Source organism: Cervus canadensis, chromosome 15 (genome assembly GCF_019320065.1).
Source record: "Cervus canadensis isolate Bull #8, Minnesota chromosome 15, ASM1932006v1, whole genome shotgun sequence".
Taxonomy (NCBI): domain Eukaryota; kingdom Metazoa; phylum Chordata; class Mammalia; order Artiodactyla; family Cervidae; genus Cervus; species Cervus canadensis.
In genome coordinates this window covers 24,263,316-24,275,862 of record NC_057400.1, presented here as the reverse complement: position 1 = coordinate 24,275,862, position 12,547 = coordinate 24,263,316, and the positions used below count along the sequence as shown (strand labels likewise).

At 36.0% G+C, this 12,547-nt stretch overlaps 1 protein-coding gene and 1 long non-coding RNA gene across 3 annotated transcripts in view; one reads left to right on the top strand and one right to left on the bottom strand.

The window, feature by feature from the left end:
• LOC122453740 overlaps positions 1-5,139 on the top strand; it is an 85,743-nt gene extending 80,604 nt beyond the window's left edge. The window contains exon 3 of the long non-coding RNA XR_006273151.1: positions 4,956-5,139. This is a non-coding gene — a long non-coding RNA (uncharacterized LOC122453740). The remainder of the gene's footprint in view (positions 1-4,955) is intronic.
• Positions 1-12,547, bottom strand: part of ARHGAP15 (Rho GTPase activating protein 15) — a 685,399-nt gene that overhangs the window by 256,791 nt on the left and 416,061 nt on the right. The window lies entirely within an intron of this gene.

Below are 12,547 nucleotides of genomic sequence, written 5' to 3'. Positions count from 1 at the left end.
ATAACCTGAATGCCCCTTGAAGCAATTGACATTTGATATGTTATGCCATATTTGTTGTACATTTTCCTCCCTCACTCATTTCTTGGGGGATTCTGCTTTATGAAACTTTGTATCCTCTTAGAAAACAGTGATTTACAAGTATGTATGAGTAGGCAATGTGAATAACCATCAAAGCACAAAGAAATGCAAGCAGAGTTCTTTAGCCTTGTTATTGGATACCACAGAACAAGGTGGATAGGATGCTCCACATGTTGGTTTTATTAATGCAGTCTCACAAAAATCTCATCATATTTTATCTGCTTTGAAATTTTCAGAATATCTACTCTGCATCCAGGAGAAGAAGCACGTACAATATGCTCTGAGATAGTAAGAGAAGAATTAGGAGTATAAGAATGAATAGTTATTACTTGCTATGCTGATTGTTCTTTATATAGTATCAACAATCCTAAGAGGTAATATCTGGAAAGTGTCAAGACAGCAGATTTCGTTACTTTGCCCTAATTCACAAAAATAAGTAGCAGAGCCAAGACAGACTTCAAATCTACTTCAAAATCGCCATCTTTGTGGTTTAATGACTGCAATACATTGTTTCCCTGAGTAAAATAGATTACTTGTAGCTCTTTCAAAAAGCACAAAGAGAGCTGGTCACTATCATCTCATCACTTCACACCACATGCCCCCGGACCTAATGGGGAAAATAGTCTTTCACATGTTTCATTATTTCAAGTGTTCTTTATATACTTAAATACCATATACAAAACTAAGTACGGTTTTGTGTTCAAGCACCTCTTTTCCCCCAAGGATGCACAGCATTGCTGCATTACTTGTTAGATATTCTTGTAGTCTAGGAGTCTAGGCTGGTGATAATGGAGGCAACAGGCTGGGACCTTCTCCAGCAAAGGATGCTTCCACCACCCCTAACCACCAGATAGTGCAGCAAATGGATTAGCACAGACTCCATGCAGTGGGTCTCAGTTGAATGTCTACCATCCAGCTCAGCAGATGAAACTGAAGCTCAACACATATACATGGCAGCTTCTCAGACTCTTGAGTCAGAGAACAGCATCTGGGAGACAGAAGCTTTCTTGAGGCATTTGGTAGTGTTCATACTATAATAACTGATTGTAGGGACAGATGGCATTGGATTATCACAGGGAAATGTTTTCCACTAGAACTTTACCCAAAAGTACTTACTACCTTCTCCAGAATTCCTCAGATAAGACGTCCCACCTCCCCAACTGTCTCCAACATGCTATTTATTCTCTACCTGGTCATAGTGCAGGGTTGTGATGTTGTTTCCCCCACCATCTACCTCCTGCCCATCAATCCCTTCTGAGGCCACAGTTCCCTGGCCAGGTTTTCTGCTTTCCAATCTGTCCTCCACGATGCAGTATGGGATAGGCATCTTACTGATAAAGTGTCCTGGTACGTGGCCCCATATGGCCATATTTGGAAAACTTATATATTAATACCTATACTACATAGCCCCCCTAGAAATACTTTCTCCATATTGCTGTGGCATCTTGAATTGAACATAACTTCCCACACAGATGTAAGTAATTGTCTTTCCTTGTGTGTAATGGACAGTGTATTTCTAACCAATATTACTTTTCTTCAAAGATTATTCAATCATACTTTTAATATGTGATCTTTCTGATTAAAGGGGCATGCGTACAAGTGTATACATGAATAAAAAACCTTATGTTAGAGAATTTGAGATATCTGACATCATTGGGAATACTGCTTTTGATGAAAACAGGGTCTAACCTTGCATTTTTTTTTCCTCCTAAAATGTTTGACTTCTTCAACTGGTAATTATGTAAACAGATTTATGACCAAAAAGTGCTCTCACTTCCTCTTCTGACATGTTAATTGTTTCTAAAAAACATTAAGTGAGGTCCTGTCAAATTTTTTACATAATATTGAATTTATCCTACACTAATTACATTTTTAAGATAAAAAAAATTGTACCATGCTCAAGGCCCCAGTACATTTGAAATGTACAGTCACAAAAGACATAAACATAATATTATACTGTTCAGAGAAGGAATGCATGAGGTGGTGCAAATGATGAAGGAGTCTGGGGGAATAATAGCTTTTCTGAAATTTAGATTATTTGGAATATCAAGATGCTAAGATATCCTCAAGACATTATTTTCAGACCATCTGTTTTCTTATTTCTCAGCCTCTAGTGCATGATAGATTCCTTCATTGTGAGGTTAACCGAGGCCAATCCTCTTCCGCCTCCATCATTTTTTCCCTCCTATGAGTTTGAGTTCCAAGTTCAAAGGGATAAGTTAGGAGTGATATATTCAAGTTAATTACCCTCACATGTGTTTAACTTGGATTACATCTCCTCTAAAATCTCCCTCCTGTCTAATATGGGTAGATAAGAAAATCATTAAAAAATTGGAACTCAACAACTGTTGAAAGAGAATGAAAATTTCTCTCCTTTGCTCTAACATTTCTAAGTGAATTAAATCTGATGAAGATGTCAATCCTTGTAATAGCCTCTTAGATAGCTATCTGCCCAAGCTATCCATCACAACACCAAGCACAATTCAATGGCTGAATGCATCTCAGGAAGGCATTAAGTTAGGCAATTTTAGGATTTACTTTAGGTACATAGGTTATAATTTGGGGCAAAATTTCAGCAATAAATATATAGCAAATTTTCTTATAAATATTGGCCAAATATATATGACTTATTTTGCTTTAAAATTATAGCATTCTTTATAATGATTATCTTACATGTCTGAACATATATATGTATCTACTAATATTATTAGTAGTAGATACATATGTATCTACTAATATTATTAGTAGTAGATACATATATTAGTAGGAGATAAATAAATTAGGATAGGGAGACCCGGTGTGCTGCGGTTCATGGGGTCGCAAAGAGTCGGACATGACTGAGCGACTGAACTGAACTAATATTACTGTCAAATATATCTAAATATCTTATTACACTAATTTTAATTAATACTTGATATTTGCTACATGTTTGGGATATGCTAGCTGGGCACAATGTTTTCATTTTTCTTTCAAAAATGTATAGATGAGATGGGTACATAATATTTGGGTTTATATTTCTTTAATAAATCCCAACTTCATTACTGTCCTCCCTGGTGGCTCAGATGGTAAAGAATTTACCTACAATGCAGGAGACCTGGGTTCAATCCCTGGGTCGGGAAAATCCCCTGGAGAAGGGAATGGCAACCCACTCCAGTGTTCTTGCCTAGAGAATCCCCATGGAGAGAGGAGCCTGGAGGGATACAGTCCATGGGGCTACAAAGAATTGGACATGACTGAGAAACTAACACACACACAACTTTATTATCATAGGTTGATGCTCAGCATCAGTTAGCTATACAAAGTATTCCAAGTATTTTTTAAACATATTATCAAAGGTAAAAAAAAAATGCTAGAGACAATTGAAAATATGAAATGGAGTTAGGTCACAATACTCAATAGTAATAATAACTGAACTCTTGAAAAAATGTAAGTTGAAGAAGATATGTATAAACAAATATTCATTTCTTATCAGTTCAGTTCAGTCGCTGAGTCGTGTCCGACTCTTTGCGACCCCATGTACTACAGCACACCAGGCCTCCCTGTCCATCACTAGGATATCACCATCATCATCCCTGTCCATCACCATCATCACTGTTTCTTATAAACTTCTTTAAATGACTCTGTATTCTTTTCTTTACTGGGCTTTTCCCCTAAGCTACTGTTAAATTGTGAAAGTACATTTTCATAAAATCTTTTTTTTATTACATAAATGTTGTTGATTTGATGAGTGAGAGAAAAGTTTTCGTATTTCTCTTTTATGTTTTCTTTATTGTGTGAGAAGAAAGTGTTCTGATCATCTTTTTAAATAATGAAACCAATAATAACTTCCCAAGAGAATAAGAAAGCAAAGAGAAGGCTTTGTTTGACTTATCTGCGATAAGGCACTTCTGCGCTTCAGTTTTCATGAGTTGAAAAAAGAGATGTACACAACACTTCCAAGCCCTTCTATTATGACAGTTTATGCTTCCTATACAGCTTATTTAACTCAAATGCCTGGGAAATAGACATAATTACCACCTTATGGAATGCCACTTAACTTTAAACGTTCCCTATAGAATAGAAACCTACTTCATCAAAATTTATCTCAGTTTCTCAGGAATTATTTCTCCTGTAGGCTTCTGAATTTTTCTGTGCAATTTAAAAATTTAACTCAAGATTGCTTAGGCACAACTAGGATATAAAAAGACAGAAAATATTCCCACACTCAGGGAGTTTGTTCACAAGAGTTCCTGTGAAAGAGCTGTGTCCTATGCCCATGTACACTTTAATCATTCACTCTTTCAGCTGTTATCAATTTAAAACCAATGAAACTCCCACACTGAGTCCATTTGAGCAGTCAATTTTAATATCTCAAGGCATCTGTAGTTATTCTGAATTGGCTGCAAAAGCAGAACTAACAAGTTAAGCTCTAACCATAAGTCGACATCAGGCTGGTAAACCATACATCAAACACAGACAGTTAGTCAATACTCCAGCACGAAAAACCAACTAGCATTTTTAAGAAGAGCAATATATTCATAATATGTTTGGCAGTCTGGTTTGCATTGCTTCCTTGATGTCTGTGCATTTAACTTTTTAGTCAACAGGGTGCTTCCTGCACTGCCAAGGCAACACATTTGAGGGAAAAGTGGTCTAGTCTTCCCATGGATGGGGAATAATTTTAACATGAGAATAAAAGGGATGGAGGAATGTGCCCTTTGTGAATAAGAATACAGAAAGTGTCTTAATAGTTGCTTTTTATAAGAAAACTCTTTCAACCATATGTTCTGGATCTTTGAGCACGGTCTCGATTTCAAATATTATGTCACTGTCAGGCCATGTGTCTCAATTTTGTGTTTGGAAAATATGGTTGCTTGAAATACCTCTTTCTCTCCCAGGAATGACTCCATGACAGGACTGTTGCCTCCCATAGAGAAAAGACAATGAAGAAGGAGGAGTATTCAAACAAGATCAAGGCAGTCATCACTTCAATCAAATTATTTCCAAATTTTGGGGGCTCTGGGGGCCCTGGGCAAGGGGGAGTGAAGGGTATTTATGACATATAGCTGCCTATTCCCAGAACTCTTTTATGTACTTTTATTTTATCTTCAAAAAGAAAGGACATATTAAAGAGAAATATCTTAGGAGGAACAATGCTACATAAAGTTTATGTTTTCAGATCTGTTGCCCCAGAAAATGCTTTGATAAAACACACTTAGAGCAACATAGTCAATTTCAAAGGAAAGTTGGGAGATAATACCTCCTCATATTACAGTGTGACTAATACTGACAGACCACCAATTATGATTATCCAAATTCTGATATGGCCTCTTGCTTCTTTCCCAGAGAAAAATCGAATATGCTGGAATAGTATTTTTGTGACACAGAGTTATTTTTCTGATGATTAAATTTTACAGAGGCTGGTCAAATTTCAATGTCACTAATCAGATAGGGTAACGAGTCAAAAGAGATATTTTTATATTGGACAAGAGAGAGATTTTTATATTTGTCCCCTCCCTCCCCCCCAGTAAAATGATACATTCCTTTTTTTCCTTTATGTTGGGAATTTGTGGAACATTTCTGATTTATAATAGACATGAATTTAAGAGGAAAGATTTGTAGGCCACACTGTCAGTGATGCTGAAGGGAATAAAAAGAGCACTATATTAATTTTTGTTGTTGTTTACTCACTAAGTCGTGTCCTACTCTTTGTGACCCCATGGACTGTGGCCCACCAGACTCCTTTGTCCATGGGATTTCCCATGAAAGAATACTGGAGTGGACTATCATTTCATACTCCAAGGGATCTTCCCAACTCAGGGATTGAACCCATGTCTCCTGCGATGGCAGGCAGATTCTGTACCACTGAGCTACCAGGGAAGCCCATTTTCATGTTAAGATATGTCAAAATGAATTATTGATGGTAACATTTCCCATGCTTGTAGCCATCCACACATCTGCTGAATATGGACCCTCATGAGGAGAAACTGGTTGGGAGAGCTCTGAAACACCACCTCTAGAGACACAGTCAACGTACATACATAAAATGGACTCTCGAATCCCAGTCATACCATGAATACCTACTTTCCCAAGCACTATGAAAAACTGAATTCATCTCACTACATATGAAGCATTTATTCACACATTTGTTCAAATTGTCCATCTCCTGGTCAGGAAGAAACTCTGGTTTCCTCTCCCTCAATTATCCATCCCACTACAAAATGAAATCAATGCATTTTCAGCAATAGAATTACAAAAACTACAAAGGAGGAGTTAAAGTACCAGCACTGGTTTTGGACGCAGTCTGTATAGTCTACCGAGGTCCTGAAAAGCTAACAAGAATTCAGCTGAAGAATCTTCCACTGCCTGTGAGCTGGGTTTAGGAGTCAGGAGGGAACTGTGTGGTATGAGAACACCTGCTGGAGAACCGCAGGGTATCAATAATAAATGCTAACCTTTAAAAGAGAGACTCCTGTGAACGCTGACGAGAGCCCTGCATCTTTTTCTTCTCTTCAGGTGGTTTCATGGAGGAAAGATTTAGGATGTGATTAGAGGATTGAGCGGTCATAGACCACCTCTCCAGAGGGCAGCACAGCGGCCTTTTGACCCAGGAAGGAAATAATCACATTGGCCTGACTTTTGGTCATCTGCAACTAGTTGAGGATATGCTTCAGAGAGCAAATAAACTTGGGCTGGTGCAATGTCAGGGATGGGAGGAGAGGCTTCTTATCCTGTACATGATCTGCACACACATGCATACATGTCCAAACACATATGCACAAACATAAACAATCTGAGTTAGAGCACAGAGTATGCTTAAAACACAGTTTATTACAAAACAAAACTTGTCTCTACCTGGTACTGTTTCCTTACTGGTGCTCAGCCTGATTTCTTCTTACTTTACGAAAACTTGTCAGTCCTCAAACTGGAAAGCTTAAAAACAATATTTCGAACTGGCACCAAGATTAGACTAACTCTGTAAGCTATGCCAAAACACTGGGCAATCTTTTAATGATAAACAGTCCATGGAATGGCTAAAACCAACATCTTTTGCCAGGACAAGAATTAATATGGGCTTTAGAGGCCATTGGCTAACAACAAAATGCCAATATGCTATTTTCAAATCAATTGGGTCTTATTCATTTTATATTCTCTGTATTTAGCATGTCTGTTACTAGGAATACAGTCAGCTTTAGAGCTAAAGGCTGATATTATCCAGAACTTTCTTTTACCTAAAAAAAGACAGAGATCTTGAGAACGCGACTCAAATGTTAGTAATATAATTTAAAGGAAGAAAAAAGAATAGTAGGAAAATATTATTACCTACAATCATACAAAATATAGTAGTTTATAGCAGGAAATTATAGATAATATCATTTTGTAGATACTAAAAATCAAGTATATGTAAGTCACCATCTCAAATAATATATTCTAATGAATCCTGTGTGAAAAGTTCTCCCTCCATAAGAAAATAAGTTCTTGGTTTCCACAGGGAAACCAATTCATTACTCTGGCTCATTCTTTTCCCCCTTACCTAATTCGCTCCCATTTCTGGACCTCATTTCTCTCTTGTTGCTCTGAAGTTATTTTGCTTTTAATATATCATAATATCAGGATCATTTCCTCTCTGGATAACAGGCTTTTAAAAGACATGGGCTTAACCTGTTAGCCAGGTGCACTTTCTCCTCAACATTTGCCATCTTTCATGGTGACCTGTATTTTATTATTGAACAAAAGCTAGCTATGTGGTACTCTATTATGAACACATTTGCTCCCAAGAGCCTTTAAATAACAGAAACTGCCTGGGAACTATAAATGCAGAGGAACCAGCAAGCTTATAGGCCAAGATAAAGCAGCTTAAGGTTGGCTATTAATTTTGGCTAATATTAAATCATGACACAGCTCAAACGTAAGGATCACAGTTCAATTATGAACCATAAAGAAGTTTAAAGAAAAGAAGATTTACAAGATATTTTTAAGCACATTAATGCATATTGTGGAAGTTGTGAGAGTATTTCAGGCCCAAGCAATGATAGACCCATGCCCCAGTATATAAATTCAAATATAATTATTCTCAGACTAACACTGATAAAGTGGCAAGTTGGAGCATATCTCTACTCAAAGGTATATTGCAGTGTTGCTCATATATATTTTGCTTAAATTAACAATGTGACAGGTAGGTTACTTTGTCATACATTAGCTCTAACAAATTACTTTAAAAATACTGTCCTCTTAACTCAATGATTTTGCTATTCATAAACATGACTGCTGAAACTTTAGTGCTAATAACTTGTATCAGCAACTTGGATGGCAAAGCTTTCTTTACTTCTCAGTATAACATATATTTTACAAAAGTACTGTGATGTCAAAGATATTATTTTCTCATACGCCAGAAACTTAAACAATTGTCTGTTTGGGTAATTATTAAATATTTTAGCAATTGGATGACACCATGTAAGTGGGTGTAGATAGGAAAGAAAATGAGCTCATGCCCATCTTTGTATAAGGAGTACCATAATAAAAATTACCCAAAATGGTAAATATGAGCCAATTGCAAATGATTTTTATACTTGCCTTGAAGTAAATGAATTACTGCTGCCTTTCCTCAATACTTATCTGGATTGATTTCTCAAACCTTAAAAGAATACTTGAGAGAGTGTTTTCCTAGGGTCATCTTGGTCATGATTTCCTCTCTAAACATCAGTAAGAAAATAAAGAAGAGGGGAAAAAAAGGAAAGAAAGATGAAAATAAGGAAGGAAAGAAAGAAGGAAGGAAGGAAGGAAACAAGGGAGCTGCTGAATGTTTAAGATAAGTTGGGCACTGTGTGAGATTCTTTCATTTAAATTTAAAATAAGTAAATTCAAATATAATTTCATTTGAATTTTATGATGTAAAATTTATAAGCCAAAAAGTTGATAATGAAATATTAAATTTACAACTGATAAATGACAGAATCTACCTTTAACTTAGCTTAGTCACATTCTAAAGCTGTTATGCTTTCAAATAAACTCAATTTTCTTAATTATAAAATAGAGTTGAAAATTTTCTCTCACCATAAAAAATTATATACAGGTTTATTCAGTTTAGCAAAAGTATATAAGGAATACTCTATCCTATGGAAATATTTGATATTTCAAGCAGGTTTGATAGTTCCAATAGATCACCCTAGAGCAAAAACATACCACTGACAAGCTAGCTTTACCCATGTATGCAGAATTACAGCTCATTTTTGTGGAGCCTCATTTTGTAATAAGAATGGAAAACAATGGCCAACCAGACATGTGAGTCAAGTCACTAATGTGATGGAAAGAGAATCAGACAAATACATGAGTAAAAGGAACATAGATGACATTGATGATTCAAAGAAGAGAAAATCTTAAAATTAAAAGTCCAAAACAACAACAAATTTTAATTTTTACAAGTTGATAAGTTAGAAAAAAAATATAACCTATTTTCTATTTTCTCTTTTATTTAATTAATTAATGTTTATTGAGTGCTAAGTATCAGCCTCACTATTAGGAATGGGAGCAGTGTGGTCAAACAAAACTTGTCTTCATATAATGCGAGAGAGTGAGGTATGTAAAAAAGAATGGAGAATAAGAAGGATGTCTAGAAAACTGAAAATATAATTGTTGAAGCAAAAATAATGATGAAACTGAGAATTCTTTCAGAACATGAGAAAAACCAATTCTGATGATCTAATACTCACATCCTAAAGATCACAAAGGGGGCAACAGAAAATTGATGGGAGAAAATTATTAACATAATAAGAAAGAGAAAAAATTCCAGAGCCAAAGATTCACAATTCTTCAAGTTGAGTGCCAAGCAGAATAAATTTAAAAAATTCTGCCAACTGTATACATTATCTTGACTATAGACTCTCAAAGATCCCCCCCAAAAAACCACCCCCAAACAGACAAAAGAAATCAATGATTCTGAAAGAAAAAAGAAAAGTAACAAGAGTAAAAATGGAAGCTGCAACTCTATATTCTAGAGGCAATGGGATTTTATTCACAACAAAACTATTGATTAAGTATATGGGCATACTGAAGATATTTTTAGACAGTCAAGGTCTCATGTTTTCTAAATGAGTTACTGAAGGCTGTTACATAATAAGAGAAGAAATTAAAGCAAGAAAGAAAAGGCATGGGATTCAGAAGACAGTGAATACAGCTCAGAAGATCTATGAAAGGAAATCATAGAGTAATAAAGGTGAAGCATAGAAAGCAACCGACACAGATGGGAGGATTTTAGAAGAGATATGCAGCTGATACCACTCTAATGGAAAAAGTGAAAAGGAACGAGGGAGTCTCTTGATGAGGGGGAAAGATGAGAGTGAAAAGCTGGCTTAAAATTCAATGTAAAACAAACAAAAAAAGAAACCTAAGATCATCGCCATAACTTCATGGCAAATATAATGGGAAAAAGTGAAAGCAGTGAAAGATTTTATTTTCTTGAGCTCCAAAATCACTGCAGATGGTGACTGCAGCCATGAAATTAAAAGATACTTGCTTCTTGGAAGGAAATCTATGACAAACCTAGACAGCATATTAAAAAGCAGAGGCATCACTTTGCTGACAAAGGTCCATGTAATCAAAGTTCTGGTTTTTCCAGTAGTCATGTATGGATGGATGTGAGAGTTGGACCAAAAAGAAGACTGAGCAACTGATGATTTGGAATTGTGATGCTGGAGAAGCCTCTTGAGGGTCCCTTGGACTGCAAGAAGATCAAACCAGTCAATCCTAAAGGAAATCAACCCTGAATATTCGCTGGACTAATGCTGCAGCTGATGTTCCAACATTTTGGCCACTTAATACAAAGAGCCAACTCCTTGGAAAAGATCCGAATGCTGGGAAAGATAGAAGGCAAAAGAAGAAGGCAGGAGAGGATGAGATGGTTAGATAGCGTCACCTGTCTCCTGCATTCTTCCCCGACTCAATGGACATAAATTTGAGCAAGCTCCAGGAGATAGTGAAGGACAGGGGAGCCTGGCATGCTGCAGTTCACGGGGTCGCAAACAGCTGGACACTACTCAGCAACTAAATAACAACAAAAGCGAAACCTGGAAAGCAACCAATACAAATGGAGTAGGATGATGGAAGGGTTTTAGGAGATATTCTGGGGGAAACACCAGGGAGTCACAGACTAAGGTACATAGAATGCTTAGCAGAGAGGACTAAATCCTTTGAGGATGTAAAACTCAGAAAGCAATGAAAAATAAAACTCTGGGAGACAAACATCTATACAAGAAATTCACAATCCCAAAATGTATCAAGCTAAACAACAGCACGATTATAAGCAAATGATGAAGCATAAGCTTTAAAAATAATAACATTATAATTTGTGCAGCCAGTAAGGCATGGTATCAGACCTATGGATGAATTAATCCAATCTGGCACACTACTTGGCGAAAAATTTCATAATATTTACATGATTACAGGACTGATCACTTTTTTCACATTTAGATTTGAAATATAGGGGATGAAGGTAGAATTCTTGATCGTAGCTGTGAAACAGCATAAACTTACTAATACAACCTTCAAATGTAAAAGAAAAGAGATACAGGGACATTTCTGTTTAATAAAAGTCAGCGGGTCATGATAATATAAGAACAGAGAGGGAAGTCTAATACTTGGTGCCACAAAAAGCAATCTTATATAATCATAATAATATGAATGTTGTTTTTTCGTTTTTAACTTCTAGAGTCAACCTATAGGTAAGTCATGATTACAGAAATCAGTGAAATGATATAACTTTTCATGATGTAGAAGTAAAGACTTAACAGCAAAAGTAGAGATGAAAGGGGGAAAGGACACCTTGCTTGTCATCTTGTCAGTGGAGGCATTAAGTCTCAATTGTCTATGGTCAACAGAACAATAAACAGAGGTTTAGGCATGTTGGATATTTCAGATGAAGCCAATAGTAACAGCAAGGCCAATTGTATTTGAGTATTTGGGAGAGAAAAAGACAGGTAGATGAAGTCTAGTTTAATTGTCAGATTCACTCTAAAATAAACCTGAGGTAATGTCTGAAATTTATAAAGAAAGATATTGAAACATTAAAGATAAGAAAGATATTAACAAAAATCTATACCTCAAATAACAATAACTAAGATACAGAGGCAGCCTTGAGAACTACAAATAGAAACCACCCCAAATGGTCCCTATAAGGAAGAAAACTAGCAGGGGGCAGGAAAACACTGCTTTTCATCATAAATCCTGGAGGTGTACTATTTAATCCGTATACTGGCTGTTTCCCTTATAACACACATTAAAAAACAGAAGTATTACCGCATTGCTCTCAATTTCTACTAATGTCATCCAGTATGGTTTTTTCTATACAAAGATGAAAGAAACCACTTTCAAAATACACAATATTCTCTATCATTTTGACGTAAGGAAATGTTAGTTGCTCCTAAAAATCCAACCAATTATTATCTTTTCTAAAAATTGCATTGCCTGCGTTTTATGTTCTTGGATGTCAATGCTG